We start from the raw sequence: 8,614 nt of genomic DNA on the forward strand, positions 1-8,614 counted from the left end.
AAGCAGTCCCTAACGCAAGATTGAGCTCCTGAGCAAACCTGCTCTGCGTCTCATACATGGCATCCATCCGCCGTGAAAGCCTCCTATACTGGGCATCACCCATCCCAGCACCCTCCTGAGCTCTCGAAGAACCAGCCTCACCACGCCCTGGCCTAGCCATAGTAGCACCTCGTGCTGGACGTCCTCCTGGAAGACGATAACCCAGCCCATGCTCCTCAGGCTCACCACCGGTCCACTCCTGCATCCCATTCAGAGTGCCAGAATCTATCGGAGCTGCTGGCAACTACAACTGCTCATGAGCCGGCCAGTTCACTCCTACTGCTCGGCATAGCTTCGTAACCGTGGATGCATAAGGGATGTTCATATGCTTTGCTCCCCTCAAAAACTTCAGAATTCCTTGGTAGATAAACTCACCAAGGTCCACATAGTATTCCTCATTCAGAATTCCCCACAACAACTGTGCTCTCTCAACTGTGACCTCGTGTGCATGTGAAGAAGGCAAAATATTAGCACATATAAATGCATTCCATGCACGGGCATACCTGTTCATGGCGATCGCCGGAAAGTGACGATACTCATTATTGGCTGGACTGCGGTTCCAAACTGTGCCCGGTCGACAGAGAGTCGCACAAATCAAATCCAAGTCAAAATCCTCAGCAGTCTTTTCATTCCAGTTCTCCTCCTCGGGCTTCCTCTCTCGCTGTCCAATCACACGGCGAATCGCCGCAGGATGATAATCAACCGTCAGCCCACGAACTACAGAAAACCCATTCTTTTCAGCCTTCGCGTTCGCGTAGAACTCGCGAACAACACTCATCGGTACTGATTCGGGTGACTCACAAAAAGCTATCCACCCCTTCTCTGCAATCATGGGCAACAACTCACCATCCCTCCCTGATGGTAAAAACCCCCTCTCCTTCAGAATCGGCTTCCCCAACAGCCTAGTGTACTCCTCCTCCGCAGCTCTGTCAGTTAACCGAGGCCTTGCAGCAGTACCCCTTGATGAATCAGCAGTAGGAACTGTGCTGCTGCTGTCAATAGTGCGTGCTCTCTTGGGTGCCATTGATTTGTGAATAAAAGTGTGTAAGAACTGATTTTTGATGTTTATGAGAGGGTTTAAGTGTAGGAAGTTTGTGGGAGATATGTAGGATAGGTGTATGTATATATAGGGTGTGGAGTAGGTTAAATTAGATTAGGAGTGGGGTTGAGGGATAAAATCATGGGGTAATGGGAAAAGAATTCGTGGGTTTATGGGCTGTGATGGGTTTTTGTGTTTTTGTTTTTTTTTTTTTCTGAACTGCAAAAAAAAAAAATTCTGGAACTCGACCCCTGCGCGGCCGCTCAGCATTTCTGCGCGGGCGCGCAGCAAGCTGCGCGGCCGCTCAGCATAGCTGCGCGGGCGCGCAGAGGGTCTCTGGGAAAAAAATTTTTCAGCCCCTTTTTTCTGATTTTTTTGTGTTTTTGGATAGGTTATTAACTTCTAAGGGTTCCTGTAACAACAATTCATGGGTTGCCTCCCACGCAGCGCTTCTTTTTCGTCATTAGCTTGACGTTCCGTACCTTTCTCAAGTAGTCAACAAAATGGCACTAACCACCTCTCGGTTTGCCATGTCCCCATAGTAGTGCTTCAACCGCTGACCGTTAACCTTGAATGCTTGGTACGAATCATTCTCAAAAATTTCCACCGCTCCATGTGGAAACACAGTTTTGACAATAAAAGGTCCAGACCACCTTGATTTCAACTTCCCAGGAAAAAGTCGGAGCCGAGAGTTGAATAACAGAACCTGTTGCCCTGGCACAAATAACTTAGGATGTAGCTTCCTATCGTGCCACCTCTTCACCTTTTCCTTATACATTTTGTTATTCTCGTACGCTTGAAGTCGAAATTCATCAAGTTCATTAAGCTGAAGCATTCTTTTCTTACCAGCTGCATCTAAATCCAGGTTCAATTTCTTCAATGCCCAGTAGGCCTTATGCTCAAGCTCCGCCGGTAGATGACATCCCTTACCGTACACCAACTGAAACGGTGACATCCCAAGTGGAGTTTTGTATGCTGTTATGTAAGCCCAAACAGCTTCATCGAGTTTTAAAGACCAATCCTTCCTTGACGGACAAACAACCTTCTCTAGAATGCACTTTATCTCTCTGTTAGACACTTCCGCTTGACCATTTGTTTGCGGATGATAGGCAGTAGCTACTCGATGATTCACATTATAACGCTGCATCATAGAAGTGAACTTACGGTTGCAAAAATGCGATCCTTCATCACTTATGATTACCCGAGGTGTTCCAAACCTTGTGAAAATTTGCTTATGAAGAAAATTTAGCACTGCCTTTGCATCATTTGTCGGTAAAGCTTTAACTTCGACCCATTTTGAGACATAATCGACTGCTAGCAAGATGTACTGATTATTACAAGACGAGATAAAAGGCCCCATGAAATCGATTCCCCACACATCAAAGACCTCGACTTCAAGCATCACATTTAATGGCATCTCATCCTTCCTTGACAAATTTCCCACTCTTTGGCAACGATCACACCTTAAAACAAACTGATGAGCATCCTTAAACAAAGTAGGCCAGAAAAAACCTGCTTGAAGAATACGAGCTGCCGTCTTCTCACCTCCATAGTGTCCACCATAAACCGTGGAATGGCAGTCTCGTAATATCCCCTCCGTCTCACAGAACGGGATACATCTCCTGATGATCTGATCAGCTCCCTGTCTAAACAAATATGGTTCATCCCACATATACCACTTCACCTCATGCAGAAACTTCTTCTTTTGAGCGGATGTCAAATTAAGCGGCATTATATTGCTGACAAGATAATTTACAATATCTGCAAACCATGGTTCTTCCTCCTGAATTGCAAACAACTGCTCATCCGGAAAAGATTCATTGATTAACGTCCTATATTGTGAAGTAGAATCGGGATTCTCCAACCTAGAGAGATGATCAGCTACTTGATTCTCGGTACCTTTTCTATCTTTGATCTCTAACTCAAATTCCTGAAGTAAAAGCACCCAACGAATGAGTCTCGGCTTCGAATCCTTCTTAGAAACCAGATAGCGAATAGCTGCATGATCAGTGAATACTGTCACTTTCGTACCAAGCAGATAAGATCGAAATTTCTCAAAGCCAAAGACTATAGCCAAAAGCTCCTTCTCAGTAGTGGTGTAGTTCAATTGGGCACCATTTAAAGTCTTACTCGCATAGTAGACCACATGGAAGAGATTTTTCTTGCGCTGCCCCAGAACTGCTCCTACCGCATAGTCACTCGCATCACACATCATCTCAAACGGTTCTGTCCAATCTGGTGCTGTAATAACTGGTGCCGTGATCAAACTCTCCTTGAGAGTCTCGAATGCTGCCAAACATTCATCATCAAATTTGAAAGGCACATCTTTCTCAAGTAAATTTCACAACGGTTTAGATATCTTTGAAAAGTCCTTGATGAATCGCCGATAAAAACCCGCATGACCAAGAAAACTACGGATTCCTTTCACAGAATTGGGTGGGGGAAGATTTTCAATGACTCCCACCTTGGCCTTGTCCACCTCCAGACCCTTGCTAGAGACCTTATGCCCAAGGATAATGCCTTCATGCACCATAAAATGACATTTCTCCCAATTAAGCACCAAATTAGTTTCCACGCATCTTTTGAGTACGGCGCGCAGATTATTCAAACATTCATCATATGAGTGTCCAAAGACGGAGAAGTCATCCATGAACACTTCGACGTTATTTCCAATCATGTCAGAGAATATAGCCATCATACATCTCTGAAAGGTGGTCGGGGCGCCACATAACCCAAACGAAACTCTACGAAAAGCAAATGTGCCAAATGGACAAGTGAAGGTAGTCTTTTCCTGATCCTCTGGTGCAATACAAATCTGATTATACCCGGAATAACCATCCAGAAGACAAAAATACTCATGTCCCGCCAATCTGTCAAGCATTTGATCAATGAATGGGAGAGGGAAGTGATCCTTCCTTGTGGCTTTGTTCGATTTTCTATAATCCATGCATACTCTCCATCCTGTAACTGTTCGAGTAGGGATGAGCTCATTCTTTTCATTTGCGACCACAGTGATACCTCCTTTCTTAGGTACACATTGCACGGGGCTCACCCACGAGCTGTCAGAAATAGGATAAATGATGCCTGCATCTAGCTATTTCAGAATTTCTTTCTTCACCACCTCCTTCATGATCGGGTTCAGTCTTCGCTGCTGTTCCACAGTTGGCTTACTACCTTCCTCTAGCAGAATTTTATGCATACAATATGAAGGACTTATCCCCTTGATGTCTGCTATGGTCCATCCTATAGCCGATTTGAATTCTCTCAAAATCCTTAAGAGCTTGTCTTCCTCACTACCTGAAAGGTCAGCTGAAATAATAACAGGTAACGTAGATGAATCACCTAAAAAAGCATACCTCAAGTGTTCAGGTAATGGTTTGAGCTCCAAGGTAGGTGCTTCCTCTATTGATGGTTTGAGCTTCCCTTCAGCGTTCTTGAGGTCAGAAGTACCAAGAGATTCAAATGGTATGTCGAGCTTTCGCTTCTAGGGAGAAGCGTTCAAATATTGTAATTGCTCGTTGCTATCTTCATCGTCACTGTCAAATTCCCCCACTAAGGCCTTTTCCAATGCATCAGACATTAGCATGTGCTCGAGTTCCGAAGTAACTGCGGAATCAATCACATCCACTTTTAAGCACTCCTCATCTTCTGTAGGGAATTTCATTGCCTTGAATACGTTGAAGGTCACATCCTGATCTTGGACCCGCATAGTAAGTTCCCCTTTTTGCACATCTATCAAAGTACGGCCAGTAGCCAAGAAAGGCCTCCCCAAGATTATGGGAATCTTCTTATCTTCCTCAAAATCCAGAATAACAAAATCTGCAGGAAAGAAGAGCTTATCCACCTTGACGAGCACATCCTCAACTATGCCCCTTGGGTAAGTAATGGAACGGTCAGCCAATTGTAGCGACATGTATGTGGGTTTTGGATCAGGCAGATCCAGCTTTTTAAAGATCAACAACGGCATCAGATTAATGCTTGCTCCCAAATCACAAAGGCACTTGTCAAAAGTTAGATTGCCAATGGTGCAAGGAATGGTGAAGCTTCCTGGATCTTTCAGTTTTGGTGGTAACTTTTGCTGCAGAACAGCGCTGCATTCTTCCGTGAGAGCAACGATTTCAAGGTCATCCAGTTTCACCTTCCTTGAAAGAATAGTCTTCATAAACTTCGCATAACTAGGCATTTGTTCCAGAGCCTCAGCGAAAGGTATATTGATGTGAAGTTTCTTGAACACCTCCAGAAACTTCCCGAACTGTCTATCCAGCTTTTGTTGCTGCAATCTCTTAGGAAAAGGTGGTGGAGGATAGAGCTGTTTCTCCCCTGTATTAGCCTCAGGCAGAGTGTGTTCAACAGTAGTCTTCCTTGGTTCCGCCGCTTTCTCCTTTTGCTTAGATTCTTCATCTCTAACTTCAGCTTCGACTTCTTTTGCCTTTTCAGCATCAGCTACTTTTCCAGACCTTAAGGTGATAGCCTTGACTTGCTCTTTAGCTTCCTTCCTGCCTGGTACTTCCGTGTCACTGGGAAGAGTGCCAGGTTGACGATTGAGCACTGCATTGGCTAATTGACCGATTTGATTTTCCAAGGTCTTGATAGAAACCGCCTGACTCTTGCACAACAGTTTAAGTTCCTCAAAATCAGCACTAGTAGGTGCAGCTGCACTTCCCTGTTGAGGATACGATTGCCTTGTAGCATACTGCTATGGTTGCTGGAATCCAGGTTGGTTAAACTGTTTACTTACTCCTTGTATGTTGGCTGAATAGCATTCTGATTATTCCCCCAGCTGAAATTTGGATGATTTCTGTTGTTAGGATGATAGGTCGCTGGCACAGGCTGCTGTTGTCGCTGATAATTATTCACATACTGAACAGATTTGTTGACAAGAGAACACTGATCCGTAGCATGAGAACCTGCACAAAGCTCACAAACCATAGCTATTTGATTAACTCCATACGTAGCCAAAGAATCAACCTTCATTGATAGCGCTTGGAGCTGGGCTGCAATAGCGGTGGCTGCATCAACTTCCAGAATACCTGCTACCTTACCTGACGTCATCCTCTGAGTTGGGTTTTGATGCTCATTTACAGCCATTGTCTCTATAAGATTATACGCCTCAGTATAGCTTTTAGCCCATAAGGCTCCTCCAGCTGCTGCATCGAGCATGGGCCGAGATTGGGCCCCCAAACCATTATAAAAACCAGTGATTACCATCCAATCCGGCATTCCATGATGTGGACATTTTCTCAACATTTCCTTGTAGCGTTCCCAAGCCTCGCACATAGATTCTGTAGGTTGCTGCGCAAACTGAGTAAGAGCACTCCTCATAGCAGCAGTCTTTGCCATTGGATAAAACTTCACCAGAAACTTTTGCGCAAGATCTTGCCACGTAGTGATGGACCCAGCTGGTTCAGAATGTAACCAGTCTTTAGCCTTATCCCTCAGTGAGAATGGGAAAAGCCTCAACTTGATAGCCTCATCAGTCACGCCATTATACTTAAAAGTGCTGCAGATCTCGACAAAATTTCTTATGTGCATGTTGGAGTCTTCAGTTGCCGCTCCTCCAAAAGAAACAGAATTCTGCACCATCTGAATAGTGCCCGGCTTAATTTCAAAGGTGTTAGCTTGAATAGCCGGATGAAGGATGCTTGACTGAATATCATCAATTTTAGGCCGAGAAAAATCCATAAGAGCTGGATCAGCTTGAACAATACGATCTCCCATGTTTACTGGTTCTTTCTGCTCAGTTCCTGAATCCGAATCCTCAAAATCTAACTTCTCCGGAATATCAAGAACTTCGTCTGTCTCCTCAGCTGTATCTAAAGTCCTCTTGCGAGCACGAGAACGAGTTTGCATAAACGCTTGCTAAAGTACCTGAAACACAACCGAAAAGAGTAAGTAACTACTACGTCCTAATCACTGAGTCCTAATGACCAATGATGGTAAGTACATAAACTAAACAAATACGCCGAGTCCCCGGCAGCGGCGCCAAAAACTTGTTAGGGCGAAAACATGCACTAATATTCACGCAAGTATACGCGTTCGCAAGTAATATAGAATACTTTCTAGTTCGTTCCCTCAGAGACTCAGACTAAAGTATTGTCTAATTAAACTCACTCACCAATGTATGATTACTTCTCAATGTTAAGATAACACTTAAAATTGTTGATTAAATATTAACTATAATTAACTACTTAATTAACCACTTAACTAACACTTCAAATTATCAATAATAAAACACTCATGAGATCACAACTTCATTATTACTTCCTTCTATAGCCATTATTATTACCTTTAGCATGTGACAGTGATGATATTAATCGAATAACACGAAACTGATAAAAGCCAACTTTCATTGTACTAATACCATTCTACCAAACATCCACAATTAAGATAGAAGTTGAATAGTCATCAATTATGTTGAGTTCCTATATGTCTACAGAAATTGACAACATAATGATTTAAGCACAAGTTATTCCTTTTGATTATGATAGGAATAAATAAATCCTGATTTTATAATTAATGGGCTGCTAGGTCCAATAAGAAGATGTATGATATTCAGACCAGAAAGGTTAAGCCTGATGGACCAGATCAGGTCTGGTCAAATAAAAAAGGCCCAAAAGCCCTGATTATTAATTAATTTCGTGATTAATTAATAAGGGAAAAATCAGCTGTTGAGAAGAGTCCTGATAAGGATATAAATCCTTATAGATAAGCCTCAAGGGGACCTAAAAGGATAAGGAATCAGTTTCCTACTATCTAGGACTCCAAAGTCCATTCTAATTATGAGACTTGCCCACCAAGTCTCCTATACCAAGTCCAATTCAAGGACCACCAACATCTATATAAGGGGTCTCACCCCACAGATCAGAACTACGTTTTTTGGCTTGATTCTCTAATTCACAGAGATACGTAGGCATCTCGTAAAGGCAGAATTAAGCTACGAAACACGAGAGCAGCCATTAAAGGCCTTGAGCTCCCGAATCTTAGTAATAAATACAGCGAGTAATAACCTTAGTTTTTTATCCACAACATTTGGCGCCGTCTGTGGGAAACACAACAACAACCATGGCGAGAACACGGAGAACAATTAGAGCTTTGGAGGAAGGAACACCATCAGGGACAACTCAGGTGATTTCGTCAACCGTGGAGATTCCTCCCCACTCAACTTATGCATCTGCTCAAGGGGAAGCCCAGATAGGGGCAACTCAACCTCAGCTACAAGGGACAACTCCCCCGACTATTCAAGGTACGAATCCTCAAGTTCAACAAGTACATATACCTGTGAATTCTCGACCCGTCGGGTATGAATATTCAACTATTGTTACTACTAACCCCCCTTATGGGATGCCCCTTCACCCTGAGGTTGGAGGAAGCGGATATGCTGGGCGAAGCGAAGCACGAGGGCAGTCGCCCCCCTATATACGAGGTTTGGGTCCTATCCCTGAGGATCGGGAATTTTATGGTCCTTACACTGAGAGAGACTCTGAATCTTCAGATGATGAAGTGGCCCCGAGAAGGAGACGTCCTGGCAAAGAGCCA

At 43.7% G+C, this 8,614-nt stretch overlaps 1 non-coding gene across 1 annotated transcript; it reads left to right on the forward strand.

The window, feature by feature from the left end:
- Positions 1–6,296: 6,296 nt before the first annotated feature.
- Positions 6,297–6,403, forward strand: LOC141662517 (small nucleolar RNA R71). The gene has a single exon (XR_012550629.1). It is a non-coding gene; the product is annotated as a small nucleolar RNA R71 (small nucleolar RNA).
- Positions 6,404–8,614: the final 2,211 nt, after the last annotated feature.

The sequence above is a fragment of the Apium graveolens genome, chromosome 5, assembly GCF_009905375.1.
Source record: "Apium graveolens cultivar Ventura chromosome 5, ASM990537v1, whole genome shotgun sequence".
Classification (NCBI taxonomy): Eukaryota; Viridiplantae; Streptophyta; class Magnoliopsida; order Apiales; family Apiaceae; genus Apium; species Apium graveolens.